The sequence below is a fragment of the Mus musculus genome, chromosome 1, assembly GCF_000001635.26.
Source record: "Mus musculus strain C57BL/6J chromosome 1, GRCm38.p6 C57BL/6J".
Taxonomy (NCBI): domain Eukaryota; kingdom Metazoa; phylum Chordata; class Mammalia; order Rodentia; family Muridae; genus Mus; species Mus musculus.
In genome coordinates, this window is record NC_000067.6 from 12691952 (window position 1) to 12719005 (window position 27054).

General features: G+C 43.2%; 1 protein-coding gene across 7 annotated transcripts in view; it reads left to right on the plus strand.

Moving 5' to 3' along the window:
* Positions 1–245: 245 nt before the first annotated feature.
* Sulf1 (sulfatase 1) overlaps positions 246–27054 on the plus strand; it is a 168996-nt gene continuing 142187 nt past the window's right edge. For 2 of the 7 annotated variants that reach the window (NM_001198565.1, NM_001198566.1), the window contains exon 1: positions 479–733. The gene's annotated coding sequence lies outside the window, so the exon portion shown is untranslated. Of the gene's footprint in view, positions 734–25957; positions 26833–27054 lie in introns of those variants that run through there. The other 5 variants (XM_030253970.1, XM_006495510.4, XM_006495513.4 and 2 more) reach the window with 5 other exon arrangements.

Here is a 27054-nt window from a genome sequence, read left to right on the forward strand (position 1 = left end):
GGCTCAAAGCTGCGACACCACCCCCCAAGCCCTTTCAGGAATGTTTGAGGCGGCCGCCCCCAATCAAAGGGAGGCAGGAGTTTAGATTTCAAAATGTAGATGTCACATTTCAGTGCAAACTACTCCCACATTTAACACTTTATCAGCATGACAAGAAGAATCTTTTATCTCCCGTGGGGTGATGGGGGGAGCGGCTTGCTGAGGACATTGCCCTCAATAGATTAGCTGTAAAAGATTTTTAGTGTTCCTGGGCATCCCACCGAGAACCCCCTCCACCCACCCAGGAGCACAGAGACTTGTGAAAAGTAACGCACAACTGGCCACCAGAATAATTCATTCGCTCTACCTTCCCCGCCGCACCTCCCACTCCTCCTTTTGTAGCAGTTCTTTCTCTCCGAAAATCTCAGGTTACTTGGCTGGGGAGTTCTCCGACCTCCCCGTCCCTGCCCAGCCCTCCGCCTCCAATCCGTAAGAGACTCTCAGCCCCAGCAATTGGATTGGGCAGCCTGTCTTGACACAGCACTGTGCTGAGTGCTTGAGGACGTGTTTCAACAGATGGTTGGGGTTAGTGTGTGTCATCACATTCGAGTGGGGATTAAGAGAAGGAAGGCTGCCCTGCTGGAGCTGTGTGGTCTTCTCCAAGTGAGAGTTGCAGGCAAATCCAAGTACTTGGCTTTGGGAAAGAGGAGGAGGAATTCATTTGCAGCAGCCACAAGAAACGCAGTATTTTCAGGTAAAGTAAAAGACACCAAATCAATTCTCTCTCTCCTCTCCCTCTCCTCCTCTCCTCTCCTCTCCTCTCCTCTCCTCTCCTCTCCTCTCCTCTCCTCTCCTCTCCTCTCCTCTCCTCTCCTCTCCTCTCCTCTCCTTCTCTCTCTCTCTCTCTCTCTCTCTCTCTCTCTCTCTCTCTCTCTCTCTCTCTCTCTCGCCGTAGTTTGGAATGGAATGTAATGCTAGCCCAGCACACTTGTCAAAGCCGGTCCTCGCCGTTCCATCAATGCTGCTATTGTACGACTGACAGATAACAGTGCACATAGCTCTGGCTCGGCTGTCTTTGTAGCGCTAATGCTTCTCCTGCGTTGCTTTTGAAGGTGTAACGAAGATACTGTCTTCGGGAGCCCGGGTGCCTTGAGGTTCCCGTTATAGGCGCAGAAGAGTAGGTGTAGACTGCTCATCAAGGATGGGCAAGGCCAAGAAAGCGTTGATTTTAGCTCTCACCATTAAAGAGTTCACTTTAAACTGTTGCGTTCTTCTCAATAAGAAAAGATTCTTCTAAGCCGGCAGAGTCGGAAACGCTTTGTTAACCGAATTTGTGGAAGGTAGATTGCGTCGATTTGGGATGGAGCAAGAGTGGCTTTTAATCATTTCTGAAGACTAAGTCCGGGAACTCCTCAGGAGAAAAGGGCTGGCTCCCGTCGGTGCAGTCTTTGGGTCGGCTCTGAAACAAAAATACTTAGAGCTGGAAGCCAAGCAAAGAGGGGGGGTAGGGGGAAATGGCTCTCTAACGTAGCCCGGTTGCAGCTGCGGGGGAGCAGATGGATGTAATTCACTTGCAGATCTGTGTGTGAGTTTTACAAGTCAGGAAAAACTAAAGCAGCATAGCTAGGATGGATCATTAAAGTCGCTGCATTTATAGGCTTTAAACAGTGTTAATTAAATGTAAATAGATGTTCAGCCCCGGCTATAAACAAATAAACACAAAGATTTTAATTACAAGTTAGTCATTGGAAATTAATGGTCATGGGGTGCCGAGCAACAGTAAGTGAGTTGTCATCTGATGTGTGGCTAACTGCTCTGCCAAAATCACCCACCAGGATTTAATTGAATGGAATATAACAAGGGACATTACATGCAACATCTTATGTCGAAAAAAAAAAAAAGCCTTTCAAATCAGTGCCTTATTTTCTGAGGGATTAAGAAGGTATTTTTATTTTTCAAGTGTTTGAGCAAAATGGGTGAGTCTGGGTTACTTCTTGCACTGCATTCAGAGACTGACTCTTTCTGAGAAACCATATACCTGCACTGTGGAAGAACCTGGCCCTACAAGAATTGCAAATTGGATAGGGAAATCCAACTTGGTCCTTACTCTTTGCAGGTGAGAGATTTTTGTATACAACACTACATCTGGGATGTTTGCAAGTAGGAGCTATGTAATAGGTAGAGCAACAGGATGAATGCCTGGGACTCTGGTTTGACTCAAGGTCTCTAACATTCGGTTTCAGGGTTCAGTCTTACATTTTTGTGATCATACAGCTGACTTTCAAAGCTCGTTTTTTTTTAAAAAGTTAAAACAAAACCAGTATCCCAGTATGGTGCAGAGGTGTTTGTTTTTCAGAATGTCCTGGCCAAGGTTCGAACATCTTCAGGGAGAAGCATTCTCCCACCAGTGACTGAGCATTATCTGAGTCCCAATATTACATAACCAAAATGAAATAGGACTTAGTTCACAAGCTGACACCGTTTGTAATTCCATTCATTCCATATTAGTTTTACTGTGGAACTGAAGTTTCAAAAGTGAATAGGGAAAGGGAGACTAATATCTCCCACCATATCAGGATGGGAGCTCCTTACTGCATGGAGCAAGTTCAGAGCTTACCGACCAGGCCATTTGGTACCATTGTAGCATCATTTTGGGACAACATAAAGCCCTGCTGTTGGGCTGGCTTTCACCCAAGGAGATGTCCCACAGTGGTATTCTAACAAAGGCAAGGACAAAGTTCTGCCTATGAATGGAAGCCCCACATGGGCCCCAGGAGCCTATGCCTGGAGACTGATCACCAAGTTGGCTGCTCAGAAGGTAGATAATGTGGGAGATTCCCCTTCTCCCATCCCAAAGATTCACCTGTCCAAGGCAGCAGAGCACAAACAAGATACTGAGTGTTGGCACATAGTAAATTCACACCTTGAAGACACAAACTTATGTTTCTGTCTCCCTAACAAAGCAATGTAAAATAACTCAATGAACAGAAAACGCTAACTTAAAAGACAGAGACCACAGGCCAATCTCCATTTCTTGGCAAAATCTGGATCTACCTGGTCCAACTGGAAAACATTGAGAGACTTATTTGTGGTGACTTCTACATCCCTCAGTGTGACATTTGGTCTCTTCCTGACAAGACTAGGCTGCCAACACATGAGTCCCATCAGTGTTCTAACAGCTGTAGGAGAGTTTGAACACGTAGGGGTCTCTCTCAGGGAAAGAACCTGAGTGGGGTGAGGTTCTGTGTGTCCTGTAGCTGTGTCCTAGGTTTGAATCAAGGTGACATTTCTGAGATGTGAATGGAAAGCTTGATTAATGACAGTTACAAAATTCACTTTTATGATGAGGGTTAGGGAAATACATTTATTAGGGTACTGATAGATTGAATGGGGACCTCCATCAAGACACTAAAGTGAGTGCCTGTATCCTGTTTCCATCTGGGGAACTTAATGGGCCATCAGACAGATTGTTGTAACCATTTCAATTGTCATGGTTCAGCCAAGTGGCAAGTGTGACACTTTTCTTTTCCTAACTCCCTGCGCATAGAGTAAGGTTTCGGATTTGAAACTTCTGTTCTTTCAGTCTCAAAGGGGAATTTCCAATACTGAGTTGTGTATAATATTGGATGTCCCCAGCCTTTGCCATGTGAATCAGGCCACCTAATGGTTCCAGTCAGGACATCTGGTTCTCCCCCCCCCCCCCCCCCGCCCCCCCACGCAAAACTGCATAGCCAGAATGAATTTAAGGAGATTTCAGCTTTATATGCTGATCTAAATATTTGTATTTTTGTCATTATTGACATTGGAACAAAGAGGCTTTGTGTAAAGTTAAATATGAGTCCATATGATTAAATCACCTTTATGTAAGATCTGTGGAAAAAAAAGTCAATAGAAGGTATTTTGCAGGGGAAAAAAATGCCTGAAAATGTTTCCTGTTTAAAAATATTTTCAATTCAATCTCAATATGCTGGGGAGGAAGGGGGAGCATGTGAGTTCCTCTCAGCCTCTTCCCTCCACCCCAGCATTTCACTCTTCTCCTCTTCCCTACAGCCAATCTGTCATCAAATCCTAAGAGCCCTTCCTTTAATATATCTTCCACATCTGGCCTGCAGCTACTGCCCCAGTGCAATGATTCTCTTACATGTGGGCTGTTGGAACAGTCTCCTAACTGGTCCTCTTTGTCTCCATTTCCCTCTGTTTGTGAATGTGCTGGCAACTGAGGCCTCAGGCACAGAAAGCCAGGTATTCCTCCACCGAACTACACCTTTACATACTGGTCCACTGATAGTTAGCCTCAGTTTTCCAGCCATACTCCCACCCCATCCCACAATAGTGAAAACTGTGTCTTGACCCCAACTACAGTGACCAGGTCAGTGTCCACACATAAGTCTCTGTCCTAATTATTTGCATCCCTGTTGAGTGGGAAGTGAGCTCATATCATGTATGATGTTCATCTGGAGGCCTTGGAATGAAACCCAGGGCCTCTGTGTGCTGAGCAAGTGTTCTCCACCGAGCTACACTCTAAGGCCACATGGTTCTTTCTGGTTCTACATTCATAAACCTGTGTATGAAAAGAATCATTTCACTCACCCCCCTCTACTTACTCATCTTTCAGAGTTTTAGCTTGATCTCTACATTCTCCCAAAGGCCCCCCATCCACTCACACTAATGGGAGCCTTCCTTCTCTCAGTGCTGGTCCTTAGCTAGTGAGTTATACATGGCTCTTCAGGTAAGGTGTAATGTTTTACATTCATCTCCACATAGTGTGTTCTCCAGCTCACAGAGACACTCAGACATTGAAGGAGCTTTCTAGTAACCTCATTCAGAGCTGTGAGTCAACTCTTAGTGCTTTCTCCTCATCTGTCCATTACAAAGGAGGAACAAGCATGAAACTCAATTGATTTTATTTTAAGAGCCCTTAGGGGAAGCAACACTTGTAATCAAAATGTGAAATTATTGTCCCAAGTCGAGATCGTTAGGTAAAAAATTTCCATTTACTTCAACATCCCTTGATGACTCTGATAGGAGTTACACCTATGACTTGCCCCTCTGTCACTTAAAATACCAACTATGGCTGTAGATCTGGATAGTCCAAGCCCATTTTCTAATCCAGAGATGATATTACTTGTCTATACAACCTTGAACAGGGGAACAAACAATGGTTAGTTACATGTCTGTAAGATGGATAAAGGGTTACTTAGAATGTTGTGAATAAAGCATTCCACATCTATTAATATATCACAGCATATCCACTATTGGATGACTAGGAACCATGACCCACAATGTAAGAATGAGTTGTCTCCGTCACTCCATAATTCCTTCTATCTCGGCCTGTGCTCTACTCAGCATTTCCAAAGGCAGGGGAAATAGAGATGGGAGGGGTGGAAGAAGAAAGGTAGTTTGGACCATGCATTGATGGATCTGTGAGGTCCACCCTCTGTGATGGTTCTGTGAGCTGGTGATGCTGCTTGGAAGAGCAAGTCCTGGGTTCAGCACTAAGGATAATAAAGGGCACGGGCAGCCAAAGCAGACCATTCTACAAGAGCCCTTCTCTTCCTTCTGACACATAATCTAGAAAGAAACCAAGAGGGTTTAAGAAATGGTTCAGGTGTTAAGAGCACTGGCTATTCTGTCAGAGGATCCAGGTTCAATTTCCTATATCTATACAGTGGCTCCAGTTTTAGGGAGTCTGGTGCTATAGTCTAGCTTCCATAGGCATTCAGGCAAGCAATTTAAAAACATACAGGCAGACAAAACACATAGACACACACACACACACCAGACTAAATAAACAAAGGATTTAGGTCAGGCTTCCAGAAGTAATTGGTTAAGAAAAACAACGTGTAGGCAAGACAGAGAAGGAATCACCACCTCTAAAATTTAACACAAAGCTGCATGCAGTCAGCCTGAGTCCCTCGTTTGTTCCCGGACTCTGTATTTACCAGGGAACATGGAATCTTCCATTGCCACTTTTTTTTTTTTCGGGAAGTACAACAGAGCAAGAAATTCTCTCACATAAGCTTTGTATTCCACGTAACAAAATGTGCTTGTGGGCGGACACTGGTCATTTGACACATTTTCAGGAGCCTGGAAAGGTCAAAGGGCCTTCTTTCCACTCTAATCTCCTGGGCTGCCACTGCAGTAGGCCAGGAACTGGGAAGAAACTACAAACATCACCCCCAACACATCCTACCTCTCCTCCCACTCCACTTAAAACTCGATGCCCCGCCTCTGCGAACTCCCTTCCCCTGCAGACTTGTCTCCAGAACTTTGAAAAAGAACTGACTCCTAATTGCCTGGCTCGGTTTTCAGCTGTACCAGCCAAGCTATTCAACTTTGCCCTCAAAATATGTGGCTCCTGTATTCCCAATTAATAATGTACTAACGTCTTATTAATTTATAAAAGGCTCTATTTTCAAAGTTCAAACCTCGCCTGATTTGGTTTTCCCTGAGATTTTATTGTGTAGCCTAGGCTGCCCTGAAACTCAGGCTCTTCTTGTCTCGGCCTCTCAAGCTCTGGGATTATGGAGATCTGGGGTCACACTGTCAACATCCACTGTAATATCTTTTCTTGGTTCTACTTTTTGTTTGTTTTTAACAACATGAGTGCCAACATGAGAAACACTTTCTGTGTTTCTAAGGTACAGAGTGACACACCTCTGACTAGCTGCAGTGGCCAAGGCTGGGTCAGACACTTTGTTTCTGCATAAGGAGTCTTCATTGTCAAAGGTAGAGTCTCCCAAAATTGATCTGGAGATTCGTATTAAACAAATCGCATCACCAGGTTAAGACTTAGAACCAGGAGGAATCTGGGAACTGCCAAGAGCCAGGTGGCTCTTGTTTAAATAAAGAAGGCTGTCCTGAGGCGGCTCAGTGGGTAAAAGCATTTGCCACACAAGCCTGGCAACCCTAGTTCAATTTTCAGAACCCATGTGAAAATAGAAGGCGAAAACCAATTCCCAAAGATTGTTCTGTGGCAGCACACTCATGCACACTCAAGCACACACACAATAATAATTAATACATTTAAAAGAAAGATTTTCCTTGGGAGAGCTGAGATTATTACAAGTTCAAAAGGCTAGCCTATGCTACATAATGAGCTTTCTAAGGTTACAATGAACTCAGAAGCTTTAAGGAATTTTCTAAAGAGAACTGTGTATTATAAGATGGAGAATCAACACTGAAGCACCCAATTATATATAATTTGAGGGCTCAGAGATAACTCAGGGAGTAAGAGCCCTTCCTGCTCTTACAGAGGGCCTGAGTCCCAACACCCAGACAGCAGTTGCAGCTCTCTGTAACTTCAGTTCCAGGGAGGTAATGCCTTCTTCTGGCCACGCTGGGCATTGCATGCACACATTAACTCTTACACTACACACAGAAATAAAAATAATATTTTTAAAGTATATATTTTGACATGAGAGAAATCAGCCCTGATATTTTTCTTCCCCTATGTGTGTAGTTTTGCTTTTGTTTGATTTCTCCTGTTTTAAGCTTTAACCAATTCTTAGGTTGCCACAGGTCTAGTCTTCACCTGATATACAGATTGTAATTGTGAGATCCTGCTTCTGTTGTTGCAATGAGCTGAACTCGTGGTTTTGGCTTATTTTTGTTTGTTACTCTTCTTCTATATAGCGTTTCCGCTTCAGAAACTACAGAAAAGTCCAGAAGTGGAATGTTTCAAGAACTTGGGAAAATCTTTTATTTCTTTAATGAAGGCTCTAATACCATCCAGTCTATCTCGTTTTTCTGGGCAGTTATAACATCCCTTAAAAAGCAAAGTGGAGCCTGAATGAGGGCTTTCAGGTCTTCACTCTGCTCCTATGACAGAACGTTCTAACTCAGGTAATATGGCTGGCTGTGTTAATTCCAAGTGCTGTCCTAGGCTGCGAGCTTCAGGAGAATCGCATGAGCTAGGGAAAGGATTATTTGGATGCAGAGTGTGTCCTTATTGATGATACTTTACAAGTGTGAGCCTGTGACTATTATTTTCAAAATGTGTACCACAAATATAGCTTAGCTCCCATCCACCTTTCCACAGCATAACATGCTCCCTAAAGAGACTTCCTGCCTGTACAGTGCCTCCTCCTTAACCTTCACCTGCCCACAAGTAATCGTCTAGTAAGCAGAAAGAAAGAGCTTCCTGGAGGACAGATGGGCTGGGCAGCATCCAGGAGTTTGGGAAAGTTCAGCTTTCATCTTACAGAATGCACATCCCAGAAGGAGAAGCCCCCACAAATCCTGTTCTGCACCCCCCCACCCCCCAGAGCTTCATGCTGGTCAAAGCAAGGAAGGTTTTTGGAACGTGACAGATAGTAAAGTTGTAGGATATGTACTAGTTTTTATTTGGCATACCCCAGACTTCCCATGAATTATTAAGTCTTTTCTATCTCTGTGTTTAGGGAAATAGGAGTGCACTCATCATGAAACAGAGCAGACTCCACTTTCTAGCTGTGGCTTCCATGTTCTAACAAAGAGTCACATTCGGACTAACTCAATAATGGGTAAAATCTGCGAACACAGGCTGACAAGATGGCTCAGCAATTGTGCACTCATGTATGGCCCCCTGCACCCAACACACACACACACACACACACACACACACACACACACGCACGCGCGCGCGCGTATTCTTCTCTTGCAAAGGACCCACGTTCAGTTCCCAGCACCTACATGGCCATTTACAAGTGTTTACAGCACCAGGTTCCAGAGAAGCAGATGCCCTTATCTAGCTTACTTGGGCACCGCAGGTATGTGGCCTGCTTACATCGTGCAGACAAAACATTCATAAATATGAAAATAAATATTTAAACTATGTGAATGTAAATGCATACCAATAGAGTCCAAACTGACAAAAATCTAACTCTGATCATTGATAGATATGAAAGAGGAACCCAACCTATGTTTGCAGAGCTAAGACATTTCCCCTTAGACTAAAAAGAATCTTTTCTAAGATTAGAAACAAGAGGGGCAAGGAGAAGAAGGGGGAGAGGGGGAGAGGAGGGAAAAGAGATTATTGATTGGCCAATAAAATTCTGGTATTTCTAAGTTTGGGAAAATAATGACTTTTCAAGTCAGAACACCAAACTACTTCTACAAAACACTTACAGTTCTCTTCTTTCAGTTAAGATAATGCTGGTGGAAAGGAATGTAAATTTAAAGCAAGTCCAGAGGCAAAAGAGATAAAATATTTAAGTTGCTTCTACTCATAAACCTTCAGATTTTACCATGGAAGAGCTTGATTGATAGCCTCTTACAGAATGTATAAATGACAAGTTTTACAAATGATATACACACCCACAGACTCCTTTCTTCCCTACAAAACAAGTAGTTCTTTAAAAAAATGTTAATTGGTGCATGGTAATTGGACAAATTTGTGGAGTCAAGTGTGACATTTGACCCATATTTATAATCTGCAATGATCCAATCAAGGTAATTAACATACAGCATAGTTCTGAATTTTAAGATTTGGGAACACGTTCCCAAAGGAAGTTGCTGTGCACCCAAGCCTGGCCCTGAATTCTTTAGTCTCCCATTCTAGCGCCTCAGAAGTCTTGTTTTTTCTTTTTATTCATTTTCTGTCAGTCCTGTAATTGCCTTTTTAAGACAGAGGAAGCATTCCTCAGGCGCACAGCAACCTAATGCAGTAGGTGGATTCCAAGCTTAGCTACTGTTTTCTTTAAAGAAGACAACTGCGTTGATCATTTCATCGTCTTGCGCTGTATCCTCGGGACACTATGCCCAAAGGACACAGAGCTTGAACTAGTCTGATTTGCGATTGAAATCTATTTCTTTAAAAACTTATTTTATTTTAATTATGTGTGCACCTGTATGTGTGCAGGCTTATGCGAGCACACATGTGTTTGCTGGTGCTCATGGAGGACAGAAGAGGGCACCAGACTCCCTGCAGCTGGAGTTACAGGTGATTGTCAGCCATTAATGGTGCTCTGAACTGAAGGGTAGTTTTTTGTAAGAACAGTATGTGCTCTTAATTGCCAAGCCATTTCTCCAACCCTTGAAATGCACTTTCTAGTTCAGGAAAATGTATGGAACATAGAGACTTGACAGCATTTTGGTTCCTCAAAAGAGACTTGGGTTTCAGTCAAGTTTTTAATGAAGACTTTGGCCTGGATTTTATTATGCAACTGAGTGCTCTGAACCAACTACTTTGGATCCTTTGGGAGAACCGCCAGCTAGAGTAGCAGAACCTGTAACCCACTTCTCACTCAGAGTTGCCTGGCATGAGGGCATGATTGACATGAGCCAGTTTATATTTGAAAGCCATTAATGGCTGGCAACTGAACTGATGAGACTCCAGCACAAGGGTAGAAGACCTAATACCCGAGCGATCGCTGAAGTCAGATCAATAAGGATCACGTGCAATAGAGCACTCAGCTGGGCTGCATAGCCTCAGGCTTTCTCCAGCCCCCACCTAGCTCAATGGGACAATGTCTTGAGGGAAGGCTCTTTAGTGAAGTCAAGGAACACAAGCTACTATTCAGGAACTTACATTGAAACGGGATCTTATGTAATGCAGGGCAGCCTCAATCTCACTGTACTGAGAGGATGGTCCTGAACTTTAGATCCTCCTGCCTCCGTCCCAGAAGGGCCAGGATAACAGGTGTGCACAGCCTCATTCAATTCTCTCAATGACTCAATTTCAAATTTCAACTCTGAGATGTGTTTCTGCAGGCTAAGCGCTAGGCCTGTCTATTAGAGTCACAAAGGATTCTTGAATTGGAGAAGTTCAGAGTTCTTAATAAAAGAAAAGAAGTAATGAAGTAGAATGAAAAATAATACCTATGTGGTCAAAACACATGTTGTCATGGACTCACTTCCTTGACACGAAAAAATAAACATGAAAAATTTCATGTAGGGCCGAAGAGATAGCTCAGCTGTAAGTGTTTGCTTTGCCAAGTATAAAGTTCAGCCCCCAGAATCAACATATAATAATAACAATAACAATAATAATCTTTAAAAGGTCAGGTGGCTGCATGTGCCTGTAAACCAGAGAGGCAGAAACAGCTCTGTCCTTGGGGTTCACTGACTGGACCAACTCACTCAGCTTACTTGGTGAGCTTCAGGCCAATAAGAGACCCTGTCTCAAAAACCAAGGTGGATGGTACCTGAGGAATGACACCCAAGATTGTAATCTGGCCCCCACAGGCATTTGTGCCCGTGCACACACATACACACACACACACACACACACACACACACACACACACACACACAGGTGAGTACAAGAAAACATGTTTAATAACTGTCCCTGTGATTAGACATTTTGCTCCAAGAATATGGATTAATATTCCGGTACCAGTCTGGTCTGGTCTACAACTGAATTAGAAGCAGAATCTTAGGTCTGTAGGAATAGCCAAATCTAGGCTGCCTCTTTGGGCCATGTGAATTATACTTCACAGTGAACAAATAATAAACTAACAGGCACATTTTGTTGTTTCCTTGATAACTTGTCAAGACTCGAATGGAAATGGAAACAATATGCTGGATAATGGCAATAGTTACTGCAAAGAAACAGAAGCAGGCAGAGCCATGGGAAACAGCACAAACACTGGGAACCCAGGTCCCAGCACCGGGCTGCGTGCAGCCAATAGCGAGATTAGAAGCAAACTGATAGACTTTAAAGAACTTGTTGTTTCTTTGCCTCTATGTTTCCACTCTCCATCTAGATCAGTTACTCTTCTCTTTCATTGGCAAGCTCTTCTCTTTCCTTAAGCCTGAAGGAATAAACTGTTGAGTGGACACAGTGGCCCATGTCTGTAATCACTTGGGAGGCAGAAGCTGGAAAGTTCAAGGCTGCGGTCTACATAGTAAGTTCCAGGCCAGATAGGACCTATATGGTGAGACTGTCTCAAATCAAACAAAATGAAGATAGCCTTGCAACTAACAGTGGACAGATACAGGGACCTGAACAGTCTGCAGTCCTTTATGTTTCTGAATTGAGTTTCACCCTCTCTAGTCTCCACTAACCCTGCACACCTCTTTTGGATGGGTCTTTCTTCCATGCCATCTACTTGAGAACAGCTCATTAGCAGTTTTTACAGCTTCCACTTACAGACATCCACACCCTTTCCACATCACACCCTCCCTCTCTGTACTTTTATGCTCCTGACTAAACTGATCTCAGGCGTCCTGAGCTTACACCCTACCTCTGTTATAAGCCACTTGCTCACACTGCATTCTGGGCTGAGCCTGACTCCCATGTTTCCAGACCGAAGCTCACCCATCTTGGTTTGAAAAGAAAGATTCCTGCTCCCCAACTCCAATGCCCACCCCCACTCCTCAATGGAACTTTCCCAAGCCCTTCTAGCCATCGATAATCTCCTTTTCTGTGTGTTCTCTTTCTACTTAAAATTTTGTCATCATTTTAGCACTTCGTTATGCACAAATTTGCGTAATTGCCACTCCTCATAGATTTTGCTTCCTTTTCCTTGGGTTATTAGACTCAAAATGGCAAAAGTTGAGGTTTAAGCCTGTGCTGTTAAGCATGGCTTGGATAGCGTACATCCTTCCATGCTGCAGACCCTCATTACAGTCACAGAGTGGTCAAAGATAACCGGGCTAGAAATTGTCCTTTGGTCATTAAGAATTTCAGGACACTAATCAGCACAAATCCACTGCAACCCCGGGCCCTTCTGACAATGTAGAAGACCCTCTCACAGACACTGATTGTCTGGCTTGAACATCTTTCCATCTTCTGCCCACATCACTCTCCAGAGCAGCATTAAAGCCAGCTGGATTCCAGCCAGAAACAGAAACAGAGAGACAATAGGCCAACCCTGATCCCAATCTTTCTTGATTAGATGTGAAATTGTATAGCTGGGTGTCTTTCACATGCCAGCCACTCAGGACTGTATGTTGTCGATCAATTTCTCTTGAGAGTTGAACTGAGGAGATTGTGACAGTTATGGTTTTGAGGGCCTGTAAAATTAAAGCCAGACCAGATTGTTTGGCACGGTGCTAAAGGAGAGAGCCATCTACCTGCTGCTCAGCATGAGTGGAAATACCTATTAACTCCATGGAGAAAATCAATCTCTCTCTCTCTCTCTCTCTCTCTCTCTCTCTCTCTCTCTCTCTCTCTCTCTCACACACACACACACACACCCCAAAAATGTGGTTTGATTATAAGAGCTACTTGTCTAGGCAAGGAAACCTTTGTAGAACAATTAGCAAGCACATGAGAAAATATGACTGATACATTCTGTAAAGACAGTGAATCCTGTATGCTAACTTATCTCAAACAACACTGCAATCGAGAATGTTAGAAGAACAAATATCTGGGAGAACATCTAAGGAGATTTTATATCTGAAGAGAGGTGAGGTAAACTTGTGGAGAGAACTGCCATAAATCAGAGACTCTTTCCTTCCAGTTTGTTTGTTTGTTTGTTTGTTTGTTTGTTTTGTTTCCCAGGACAGGTTTTCTCAGTGTAGCCCTGGTTATTCTGGAACTCACTTCGTAGACCAGGCTGGCCTCAAACTCAGAGATCCACCTGCCTCTGCCTCCCGAGGCAGAGGATTAAGGGTGTGCACTATTCCTTCCTTTTTGTAATGAGATCAAACCAAGGGCCTTGCTTATTAAGCAAGCATTCTGTCACAGTTGCATCCCTAGTTCCCAGAGAGTTTCTACCAGAGAGAATTCCACAATGCATGTATTATGTTGGGGTTGGGGTTGGGGTTGGGGTTAGAGTTGGGGTTGGGGTTAGGGTTAGTATTAATGTCCAAATTAAAGCTGGAGAGGTCCCTCAGTGGTTAAGGGTACTGGCTGTTCTTGCAGAGGACTGAGCCCCAGCTCACAACTAACTGGGACTCCAGTCCCAGGGTGATCAGACACCCTCTTCTGGCTCACATGGGCACTGTGGTACACACACTTATTCACATATAGAACAAAATAAATAGAATGTTTAAAAAGTCCAAATATCCCAATTACCACTGGTACTGTCCTGAGTTTATGTTCAGCTTCATATTAAGACCCAAAGGCATAAGATTTGTTTCTTCCACAACCATGGACTCTCTTGCTAAGCTCCCAAGTAACAAACTGAACACCACAAAGAATTATAGGGAAAAATACCCCTTTTGGGTATATTTATGTTGAAAAATCTATTGCAAAACAAATAACTTTGCTTTTCTATTCATCTGTGTTGTGGTGTGTATGTGTGTGTGTGTGTGTGTGTGTGTGTGTGGTGTATGTGTGTATGTGTATATGTGTGTGTGTGTGTGTGTGTATGTGTGTGTGGTGTATGTGTGTGTGTGTGTGGTGTATGTGTGTGTGTGTGTGTGTGTGTGTGTGTGTGTGTGTGGTGTGTGTGTGTGTGTGTGTGTGTGTGGTGTGTGTGTGTGTGTGTGTGTGTGTGTGTGTGTGTGTGTGTGTGTGGTGTGTGTGTGTGTGTGTGTGTGTGTGTGTGTGTGTGTGTGTGGTTATAGTGGTTCCTTTGGAGCCAGTCTGGCTACAAAGCCTATGCTGGACTCAAGCTTGCTAGAGCCTGCCTGCCTCCCGGCCGCTTACCAAGTGCTCAGACAACAGGAGTGCGCCGCCCCACACTCTGTATAATGGCATGTTAAAAATACCCACTAAATGCTATTCATCAGTCCTTCTAAATGTCTTCATTGAGCTAAGCCATGGGAAACTAGCAGTATTTGATGAAGCAAAGAGAGCTGCCACTGCTGAGCACCAAAAAGGCAGAGCTGAGGGAGTACAGCACTCCCTGATCTCCTGGAGAAGGAGCATTCAGTGTGAGAACCCAGAACTTTTGGTGGGAGTCATGGAGATTCATTACAAAGACCCTCAGTAAGAAAGTGAGTGAGCTCTAGCCTTACCCATAGAACTCATGACTCCTGACTCGGACTTCTTTGCTCTTCTATTTAATTTTTTTTTTCAAAATATGACATGCTTTGTCATTAGTGGACAATCTTACTGAATGTGAGCAGCTGAACTGTCACTCAGCAATACAATGTCATTTGGAAGACTTCCTCAAGTAATAGAGCTTTTCTAAAAGAAATGGAAGAGCTAAACTCTGTACTACATTTAAATTCAGGAGTATAGATACAATTATGAACCCACATAAGTTATATTTAAAACTATCTGTATGCAAAGAGAACATTTAAAATTGGTTAACAAAAGAGTATCATACTCCTTATTTTACATTTCCCATTTGCACCATAAGAAAACAACTTAATAATCTGAAATTAAAAAGATTTCTTGTCAAGGAGCAAGTGTGGCTTTTTGTTTTGTTTTGTTTTGTTTTGTTTTGTTTTGTTTGTTTTGTTTTGTTTTTCGAGAGAGGGTTTCTCTGTATAGCCCTGGCTGTTTTGGAACTCACTTTGTACACCAGGCTGGCCTCGAACTCAGAAATCCACCTGCCTCTGCCTCCCGAGTGCTGGGATTAAAGGCGTGTGCTACCACACCTGGCTGTGGTTTTTTACTTTCTGGAAAAAAAATTTTTTTTAAGTTCCATATTTCCTCTTTGTTTTATGTAGCTAAAGGAAACCATGATGATTTTCAGAGTGGTGAAAGAAGTATGTCGTAGGACAAAGAGTGTGTTTGCTGGTATATTTTGCTCATGTTCTAATTTGCTAGAAAATGTGATGGCAAATCCAGCTAGGATTATGCAAATATTGGGCTTACCTATATTACAGCTTCTGCTGGGTTGTTTTGTTGGAAGTGTGAAGGCAACATAGCAGAATTATAGACCCATTTCTGTATATAGGAGTCGCACTACAGTGAGTACTAGATACTGACTCTCAGCAGTCAAGCCTGCTCACGCCTGGCTCACGTGTACACGAGAGCTGTACTCACGCTATCCCCAAGTCAGACCTGCCCCTCAACAGTCTGCAGGTGCTTCCTGGTCCTGCTCAAATCGCAGTTGTCCATAGCGAAAGCAAAAGCACTGCACTGGTGTCTGTTGGTCACTGAAGAAACTGCTGCGCTGCGCTGCGGGCAGCGGCTGCTGCTAGCCCCTTGAAGTGGTCCTTCTACTGCCTTTCTCAAAGACGATCACCACTCCAAAACACACACAAAAGGACAAACTGCTAAAGTGAAAGACTGGACCCCCCAAAGCATCAGGCCTCAACTCAAAATGATGAATAGGGAACTTTCTCTTGTTTTCCCATCACAGAGACACATTTGGTACCAATCGTCAGCTTTTTATACAGTGAATGGGCTTCTTGTCTGTATTGTACTCCAAGTTGTGAGCTCTCTGAGCATAATTTGGTTTTTCTCCATAATTTATAAAATGTGCATGTTTACTTTTTAAATTATATTTATATATTTATTTGGAAGGAGGCATGTCACAGCCCACATGTGTAGGTCAGAAGAAAAATTTCGGGCGTTGCTTCTCTCCCACCACCGTGGAAGTTCCGAGGACCAAAATCAGACTGAGGTTTGGTGGCCAGCGCTTTAACTCATCTCTCGGGCCTCAAGTATACATTCTTTTTTTTTTTTAAATATTTATTTATTTATTTATTTATCTATTTATTTATTTATTTATTATATGTAAGTACACTGTAGCTGTCTTCAGACACTTCAGAAGAGGCAGTCAATTTTCATTATGGGAGGTTGTGAGCCACCATGTGGTTGCTGGGACTTGAACTCCGGACCTTCGAAAGAGCAGTCGGGTGCTCTTACCCGCTGAGCAATCTCACCAGCCCAAGTATACACTCTTAAATTTCATATAATAACTGACACCTAAAACTTTGTAAAGCACTTTTAAGCATTTTATTTGGGTTTTGCAACCTTATGGAGAATATTACATAAAATATTACATCAAATTCCTGCCCATGTTTAAGGATAGGAAACTTTCATAGATAATACACACCAAAATGTTAATATCTAGTCAACAAGACCATAACCTCTGAAGATTATTTTCAATATTTTTAAGATAAGGAGCATAGTTTTTCTTATGTTTCTAGTCCCAGTCCCTTCAACACACACACACACACACACAGAGAAAAAGAGAGAGAGAGGGAGAGAGAGAGAGAGAGAGAGAGAGAGAGAGAGAGAGAGAGAGAGAGAGCCAACTCTGACAAATTGGTTCAGCTTAATGATTAACTCCACAGTCATAACTGCTGAAAGAACACCCATACATCCACCCTATTTTTCAATTTTCAGTAGAATATTTAATGAATTTCCTAAGATAGTCAGCTATTTATTGTAAAATTGACTTTGCTTGGGTGGTTTTGCCTAACTGGAGACTGACATAAGTGTTCTGAGATTGTTTCATGTGTCTAGGTGATGATGTTTGATGGGTTACATGGACCAAATGAATCTTCAATTAATGGTATTTTCAATTTTCAACATCCCAATCGGGCTGTAAACCCCACCATAAGTTGAGGGATACATGTACCTGAGAATGATCTTTATAAAGCAAGCAATTAGGACAATTTATCAACCACAGATCCATCTGAGTAATTGATTTCTTGTTGTCTTTCATTTTCCATTAAATTTGCAACTCTTTTTAGCTTTCAGGTTTTAGTAAAGAAATGAAAACACGAGAAAGTGAGTTAATTATACACAGAGTGGAGCTGATGCGCCCCAGTGTGAGGGATATGGATTTCACTTCTTTTCTGTAATCCATTTGTATAAACTGAGAAGTTAACTTCCACTTCAATGTCTTTACAAACCAGGGTCACACCACCTTCCAGTCAGTCACAAATGCCAGTGCTACTGGTCAAGGACAATTCATAATTTAATTTTGGACTCTACTTTTGAGATGAGAATCTCATTATGTTGTCTAGGACAAGCCTTAAATCAGACTGAAGCAATCATGCCTCTGCCTCTGCCTGTCTCATACATTGTGTTATATCTTGTATTCTTAGGTAAAACATTAAAATTAAGTCATGCATTATATAATATTTTTATTCTTGTGTAAAACACATTGAAATATTAACATTTAGTAATATAGTATCATGATGTGTACAGGTGACTTCTAGTACATTTAGGGGAAGGGATATTTTTTCCCTTTCTCAGCCCTCCTCTCTCCCTCTCTTTGGTTTCTCCCCAACTTTTGTGTAAGAAGCTGAGCTCTAGAGTTTGACCCCCTCCAGCAATGCTAGGCACCAAAGCAGGATGGGATACCAGGAAACTAGATATTACATTTTCTCCCATCCCCTGAATAGTACCTTTATTCATTTATTTATTGAAATTGTTATTACATTTGTACATGCCATTACAGATATGTAGAGATCAGAGGACAACTTTCAGGAGTTGGTTCTCTCCTTCCACCATATGCGTCCTAGGGAAACAAACTCAGGTTATCACACTTGGCAGCAAGTGCCTTTACCCACTGAGCCATCTCAGTGAACCTTATATGTATATACACACATCATATACATAGACATTTAAATGTATTTTTGTTGCACTAAGGATTGAACCCAGGCTTCCAACACTGAGCAAGAGTCCTGCCCTGGGTGTTCTCTTTACTTAAGCCTAGTTAAGAGTTTAATCAATTTCTTTTCCTTGTATTTATTAATTTTTTTAACCCTGCCAAATTCTATTCAAGAACATAGTTTGTAAGAATACACACACACACACACACACACACACACACACACACACACACACATACACACACACATTAAAAGGTGAGTTGAAAAATCTTATCTGAATCCACAACAGTCCCTGGTCCACTCTAAACTTTCAATAATTGCTTGTTTAATGAATGAACGATGTTTACAGTTCTCTATTAAAAAGCTTTTAAGACATTATGGTCTAAATACTTAAACACAAGACCTAAAATTTAAGTTGGCTCTATTCACCAAACCTCAGCTTTATAGCAAAGCACAGTCTTGAAGCCAGACAGAGAGAGAGAGGGGGGGGGGGGGAGAGAAGAAATTATACTTTTAAATGATTAAGTCAGCCCTTGGAAAGCTGAACTGCCCTCTTGATAATTTGACAGATGTGGCCTTTGACTGGATCACTTTGTTTAGATTACAGTCACTTGTCTGAATGACAAAAGGAAAAAGGAAAAGGAAAAAAAAAAAAGGTTCAGGCATATTGCTGGTTAGATTTCAGGATCTTTCCTTCCTTTTGCTCTAAGCATTTAAATAAAGAATCCAAAATTTTTGGCAAAGGCCAGAGCAGGAGCACGGCTATTTGTAGGAGACACAGGCACTTTCCCACCAAGCAATGAGTCAAGCAGGGCCTGTGGTGGCAAACACCTTTTCACCTTACCTCCTCTTCCTTTTTTCTCTTTCTCCTCCTCCCTCCTCCTCCTTCTCCCCCTCCTTCTCCTCCTCCTCCACCACCACCACCACCACCACCACCACCACCAGCTTCTTCTCCTTCTCCCTAAAAAAACAAAACAAAAAACCAGGGTCTGTCTCACTATGCAGCGCAGGCTGACAGGAATTTGCGATGTAGGCCAAGCTGTCTTGATGTCACAGATCTGCCTTCCTCTGCCTCCCAGGCCACGCCCCTTGAAGGCACACTTTCAGTGGCCCCTTTTGTGGTGTCTCTTCACTCTGAACTTTCACATGCCAATCACCCAGATGGGGGTGGGGTTGCCCGAATGAGACAGGTGAGCACAGAGGCCCACTTTCACCCAGCTCCACTTGCTTCTGAAAAGCCGCCATTGCTTTAGTCCAGAGATTCCTGTTCAACACATTCACCTCAGGCACTCACTGGACTTTACTGCGATGTGAGGAGATTATGGGTAAAATCTGCTTCTCCTGGAGTCAGGCAACCTTGCTCAGGTGACTCAGCTTGGCCCTGCCTGCTGTTAACACTTCCCATCCTGCTTGTTCTGCTTGTCCCTGGCTCAAGTCTTAGCCTCCGCTTCATAACAACTTGGGCAGTTCTCAGCCCCAGGCAAGGGGCTCGTGCAGGTTCTGCCTACTGAGGCCTTTTCTCTCTGTCCAGCATCTCTAGTCGGCACCTCTGCAGTGGATGACATCCTGTGTCCATCTCTTACAACCCCTGCTCCCCTTTGGCCTACACCCAGTCTGTTCCTCTCGCCTCCCCCCAGCACTTGGCCCTTGGCATGCATGACACCACTCTAGCATCTGCGCCTCCACTTGCAAACACAGAGACCAAGTGACAAACTTGATTTAGTTTGTGCTCAATGTCTTCTCTGTCTCTGTCAGTCTACCCTCCCCTAATGTACCTAGGCTTAGATCTTAAAATTCTACCATAAAACATGGAATTGGTAGCTCAGGGGTTGGTTCAGTCAGGAAAGTACTTGAGACCTTGAATTCAAGACCCAGAACCCATATGACATTAAATGTGCTTTTAATTTAGCACATTTATGTGACTATGACTGGAGAGGTAGAGACAATAATCCCAGAGCCTGGATAGCAGGCTAGGCCAGTAAGAGACACCGTTTCAAAAATCCAGGAAGAGGGCATCTGAGGTGTGTCAGAGATGTTATTCTCTGGCGTCTACATGCATGCATACACAACACACATATATACTCACATGAAAATTTTCATTTCCTAGACCATCAAAGGACTGTTTATTCCTTGGTCTAAAGACAGAGAAATATTGAGGTCTCCATCTCATAAACAAGATTCTTACTAGTTTTGTATATGCATACATACAGACAGACAGACATAACCTATGTATGTATGTATGCATGCATGCATGTGTGTGTATATCACAATTGTTTTGGGGGGTTATCAAGGAGTGAACAGGGCTTGGCTTGTGCTGAGCCAGGGGTCTGTCACAGAGCTATGCCATCAGCCCATACCTTTCTCTGTGCATGTTTAAACACACAAACCCAAGTGGCTACCGGGATCCCCTCTCAGCCAATGCTCCATGGAAAGAGAATGTGTTTCCCATTCCCTAAAAAAGGTAGCACTGAGCAAGTTCTTACAAGACACTCAGACTCTCAGATTTCCTGAGAAGCTTCCGTGTAATTGTGGGCATCAATTACACGGAGGCAGCTTACATTTTCTAACAATTTATGCCTGTTTTCCAGACCAACAACTATGATTCCCAGACAGCTAGAACGCTTCTTCTATACTTTCCTAGAGTTTCTGGGTAAATAGGATAAATAAATACATATACATACATACATACATACATACATACATACATACATACATACATACAGAGTTTGCTGTGAAAATTTAGAGGAAGAGAATAGTGAAACTCTGGTAACTTGTTAGCTGTCATCACTAGTGGAGGCAGGTGCTCCTGTAGGACATTGATCTTCCTGCACATTGCTGCACAGTAGCTAGCTCCAAAGCAGCACTGGTCCTTTAAAGGCAGCCCTGAGAGGACTAGACCAGTGCCCAGTGAACACTCCAGGGCCTTACAAGGAGGTGGTTCTGTTCGGTCCCACTGCTGTTCTGAGTAAGCGAGCCATCTGTCTGCTTACTCAGCTTGTCCTCCTGATTTCAGTGTCCTCCTGACATCATTTCAAGTTCGTAGTAGACACAACCGAGTTTATCCAGTAAACGTGGTACATTTTCCGCCTCTAGAATGCCAGTTCTTTACCACATTCTCCTGAATCTCATGCTAACTTTCAACCAACTTGAATCAACATGTCCTTAGGAAGCTATTGGAAGCCAATTTACTCCGTTAATTCACATCAGTCTAAATAATTTCTCCTGACAGATTACTTCCGCTCTAAGCCCCAAGTATGTTTTAATCCTAGGCGAGTTATTGCTGAGGATAAATGATTTCGCATTTCTCATAAAGATGCCAGTCATTAAAGATATTAACACGCATTCTTTCCCCTTGGGTGGAAGGGAGCTGTCATTTTAGCAATGTTGGGCACGCCGGCCTTCCTATTGTCAAAGGCAGCAAATGATGAGAAAATCAATTTACTCTTTAGAATTAGTCAAGCGAGGAAGCCTCTGAAGTGAGGGGATGGGCAGGGTCTCGTCTGGCTTCAGAAATAACATAAAAGCTCAGTGTATATGTTGATAAAATGTTATGAGATCTTACAAGAGTTATTCCTACCCCCCTTGGTAGAGGTTTGATGAGCAATAGATAGGGCTGAAATGGGTCCTTGCTCTAGTATTGTATGTTTATATATAGGTTATAGCACCAGAAAGACAAGGGGGTATGGTGAAGGTAGAGCCTCAGTGTTGGGAGGTCTGAAGATATCTATTTATTTTGTACAACGGAATCCAAGTACACTTTGTTATTGAGGTTTTCTTTTTTAAGACAGAGACTGGCTATTTAGCCCAAGTTGACCTTTAACTAATTATATATAATGAGAGAGGAGAAAAGAGACACACATTGCTATTGCATATTCTCTCTCTCTAGAGGGGGCCTAGATTTAACTCTACACATCCATAATTTGAAAACAGAAAGGGCACTATTTAGGAAGAAGACAGATACCATCTGGAGTAGGGGGCAGCATATGGGACAATGACAGGGGGTAAATACAAGCAAAATAGAATGACAGGAAAATGTCACAAAGAAACCCAGTATAGAGGTACATGCCTTTAATCCCAGCACTTGGGAGGCAGAGGCAGGCCAATCTCTTGAGTTTGAGATCAGCCTAGTCTACAGAGTGAATTCCAGGACAGCCAGGGCTACAGACAGAAATTTTGTCTTGGAACAACCCCACCACCACTACACCCTCCAAAAAAGACAAAAAAACAAAAAACAAAAATCCAGTATTTCATACACTTACTAAAACTAAACAAATTCAGTTAAAAAAAAATAAACAAGATTTTAAAAAGAACTCACTACTTAGCCTTGCCTACTCAATTCTGCAATCCTCCTGCCAACACTCCCAGGGTATCCCATACCCAGATGCAGATGGGCTTTGCACGAACACCTTTCCATGGCAGGAGAATATCGTACATGCTGCTCAGAGACACTTTACATCTTTATTTTGTAGACTGAGACATAGAGGAAGGCACTTCAGGCCTTCTCATAACCCTCCAAGTGATCTGTGTCCTGGCAGTGGCTTGCAGTTTTCCTTTCTCCACCCACAAAGGGGAGATTAGGTTGTTGTTCAAGAATGACAAGCATTTCATATTTGGAAATGACTAAATAATAAAGTGCCTGGATTCTATAGAAAGGAGAGAAGATTAATTTCAAACCAAAGTCTAGTGCAAACATGACCTTTCCACTGTAAATCGCACGGCCAGGAAAGAAATTACATCGGAAGGTTTGTTTCTAGGGCTGAGAATTTGGGAATATATTAATAATAGGATGTCTCAGGTTAAAAAAAAGTTTATTATAAGCTGCCATCTATGGAGATGAGAAAAATTCCTTCTGCTGCTTTTTCCTGGAAGAATGTAGTTAGTGGATTTAAATGACAGTCATGAAAGGGTCATCTTTTTATTCTTTGCCTCCAGGCAGGACTGGAGCTAAAGCTTGCTCAAAGAAAGGGAAAAAGCTACTGACCTCCCAGACCTCTAGGTGAGCAAAATACAAATTAAAAACAGCAGATGGCAAAGCTCAAGGGTATAGAAATTAATAAAGGTTAGTTCTGGTTGACATTATTTGAGCTAAAATTTATTTCTACTTGCGAATAGCATAATGCTTAGCGAAAGTCTAAAGATGGTCTGTTTGGCAATAGGTCTGTGTAATAAATTCCTTTTAGTATTAGTATTAATGTCTGGTCATTGTTTTGTTCTCTTAGTTCCACCCTAGAGCTCTGGGGACATTTGAGCTCACAGCACTGGACGCTGAGCAGTGAAGATCCACTTAGTCATGTACTCACTGCCTGGGGGAGGAGGCTCAAGACCAGATGCACTCTGGGACTGGGAGTACAGTGAATCACAGAACCGGGGGAGGCTAGCTTTTTGTAGCTGGGATGGAGTGTCTGTGTCTAGCCAGAGAGAGCTTGCAGGGGAGAACAGGGTTGGCTCCTTTGACAAATTCCATGGCAGGACTGAGCTGAATGAAGCCCAGGAAGCTGAGTTGAGTTGATGACTGGATGATGTATGCTGATCTGATTGACAGGGGGCCAAGCCAAGTGGAGAGTCCTTCCTACTAGCTGGACTGCAAATTTGGGGAAAACAGAGGAACTTGTGGGTTTGGGTTCAATGAGGCCCCAAGATATCAAACCTAGTCGCTTATACCACTAATACGAGTTGGAATGATGCCCAAAGAACAGACAAGCCAGCACGGGCAGAAGTCCGTGGAACCATGATCCATAATGAATCTTCCCTCCTTAATGATTGCTTCCCTCAGAGATTGTGTTCTAGAGATGAAGAGTGGGTTACCACAGCCAGGCTTGGTATTCCCATTGGTAAAACAAAGGTTAAATGACTGTATTTCAAGATACTAGTAGGTTACTAATGCTCATTAGGGGACTGGGGTGATAGCTCTTTCACGGAACCTGGATTCTATCCCCAGGACCCATATGGTGGCTCACAACCATCAGTCCCAGAGGGTCCAATGCCCTCTTCTGCCTTCCAAGCTATTAAAAACAATGAATTTATAAAATTCTTAGGCAAATGGATGGATCTGGAGGATATCATCCTGAGTGAGATAACCCAATCACAAAAGAACACACATGATATGTACTCACTGATAAGTGGATATTAACCCAGAAACTTAGAATACCCAAGATACAATTTGCAAAACTCATGAAACTCAAGAAGAAGGAAGATCAAAGTGTGGATACTTCGATCCTTCTTAGAATGGGGAACAAAATACCCATGGAAGGGGTTACAGAGACAAACTTCAGAGTTGAGACTGAGGAAGGACCATCCAGAGACTGCCCTACTGGGGAATCATCCCATAAATAGCCTCTCCCTTTTAAACTTACATTCTCAATCATTTACACATGGGAATTCTCAGTCATTTAAACACGGAAGGGGAACCACAAACAGGTATAAGTCTATTTCAGACATACCCAGAACAACCAACCTGTGGGTAGGCTCTTCCATAACTCAAAAGACACAGGTGAGATTCAGTCAAGCTGTAAGATGGATTCAATGCCATCCAGATTTGGTTGTTCATACCTTTAATAATCAATGGGGAGGCAGAGGCAAAGGAAGGTAGAAAATCTCTGTGAGTTCCAGGACAGCCCTGGCTACAAAGTGAAACCTAATTACTCAAACTAATTCAGTAAACTCAGTAAGGTACGGACTGCAGTTCTGAGCTGACTCGGGCCATCAGCAGGATCGGACAAGGAGGGAGCTCTGGGAACAGTAGCAAGATGCGTTGTGGACACTAAGACAGGAGAGAAATTGGGGTGAGCTTTTCCAGGGGAGCAGAGATTTTAGATTTTAGGAGCCAGAATGTGAGTGTAAGGTCCTAAACATAATGACTGTTAAATCTACCTGTTGAGAGTGATTCATTTTCTAAGATGCTGCCGGGTAGGTGATACTGGAGGGCGGCACCGGAAGGGGAAAATTACTGTACAAACACAAACTGTGAGCTTTAAGTGACAGGATAGGAGTCTTTACCCCAGAACGGGAATGCTAAGAGCAGGCAAGGGTAATAATAATCTCTCAGCGATTAAGAGCACCGACTGCTCTTCCAAAGGTCCTGAGTTCAAATCCCAGCAACCACATGGTAGCTCACAACCACATGTAATGAGATCTGACGCCTTCTTCTGGTTCATTTGAAGCCAGCTACAGTGTACTTATGTATAATAATAAATAAATCTATGGGCCGGAGCGAGCAGGGACTGAGCGAGCCGAGTTGACCGTAGAGAGTGGGGTTGTCCTGAGGAAGCAGAGGTCCTGAAAATTCCTAACAACCACACGAAGGCTTACAACCATCTGTACAGCTACAGTGTACTCACATACATAAAATAAATATATAAAATCTTTTAGAAGGAAAGAGAGAGAGAGAGACAGAGAGAGACAGAGAGAGAAGGAGGGAGGGAGGGAGGGAGGGAGGGAGAGAGAGAGAGAGAGAGAGAGAGAGAGAGAGAGAGAGAGAGAGAGAAAGAAAGAAAGAAAGAAAGAAAGAAAGAAAGAAAGAAAGGAAGAAAGGAAGAAAGAAAGAAAGAAAGAAAGAAAGAAAGAAAGAAAGAAAGAAAGAAAGAAAGAAAGAAAGAAAGAAAGAAAATACAACAAAAAGCTAAGAGATGAGGACCATGGTGGCAGGGAACTTTCTCAGATGACTCTGGCTTTGGGGGTGGGGAGTTGCTCTCACAAAGGAAAGAGCAGGGACCCAGACAAGTTTCAAACAGAACTCCACAGAGAACAGGAGATTCTCTGCAAACCACCATTAGGAAAAGGAGACCAGGAATAATGAGAACAGAGCACCGGGTCCGGGTTTAAGAACGATCAGTGTTTACAAAGTACTTGGCCTCAGGAATGCCTGGTTTTCCAAAGCCCACATCTTCCTCATCCATTCAGTCCTGCCACAGCTACCTACTGTACTGGATGCTCCAAGCGCCAGAACCGCATGCCTGGAAACCCTGACTCCCTCCCCGCCTCCTCCCTCCCAGCCGGCCAGCTGCAACTCAGTTTGTTTGCGGAGGTTTGCATACTCCTATTGGGTTGCCTGATGGTGGTTTTTTTTTCCCAGTCAGTTCAGCAGTGTCCCGAAATTCACCCCCAGTGGAACTTGTGCCTCTGCTCCTCCTCTTCTTGGAACTGCCTTTTGTTTGTCTGGCAGAGCTGGGTCTATGGGGGTGTGTGATGATAATAATACGCCGGGCTTATATAACTGCATCTTGCAAGCACTTCGCAGTCAGTCCCTAATGAATCTTGGAACTGGTGTCAGGTCGGGCAGTTTTATCTGCAAGTTGGAAATCCGAGGCCCAGAGGCCAGGAGAGAGGGCGGCTGGGATCAGAGGCCAAGCCTCCCTCCCTGGCTCCTGGAGCCCCGCAGAGGTCAGGGCGATAAGGAACAATGACTCTCCCATTCAGGAGGAGGAAGGAAGTCCCTGCTGCCACCTAATCTCTGCTCCTCTGCTTCTCCCCTGCTCCCGAGCCTTTTCTCTAGAGAAGACTTTCAAGGCGACTTTTGTAAGTATGATGATCTACTTTTGCTGAAAAGAAAACAGGTTTTCCTTTCTGCCTCTTGTTCAGTTTATGGTTTTGTGATCCTACCCCTACATGAGATGCTTAGATGATGGAAAACGTGTCTCTAGCCAAACTTCACCACCCTCCCAGTTTGGGCTCTCCTAAAAATACTAGAAGAGAAAAAGATTTCAGACGATAATTCACTTGACAAAATAACACCCGGAA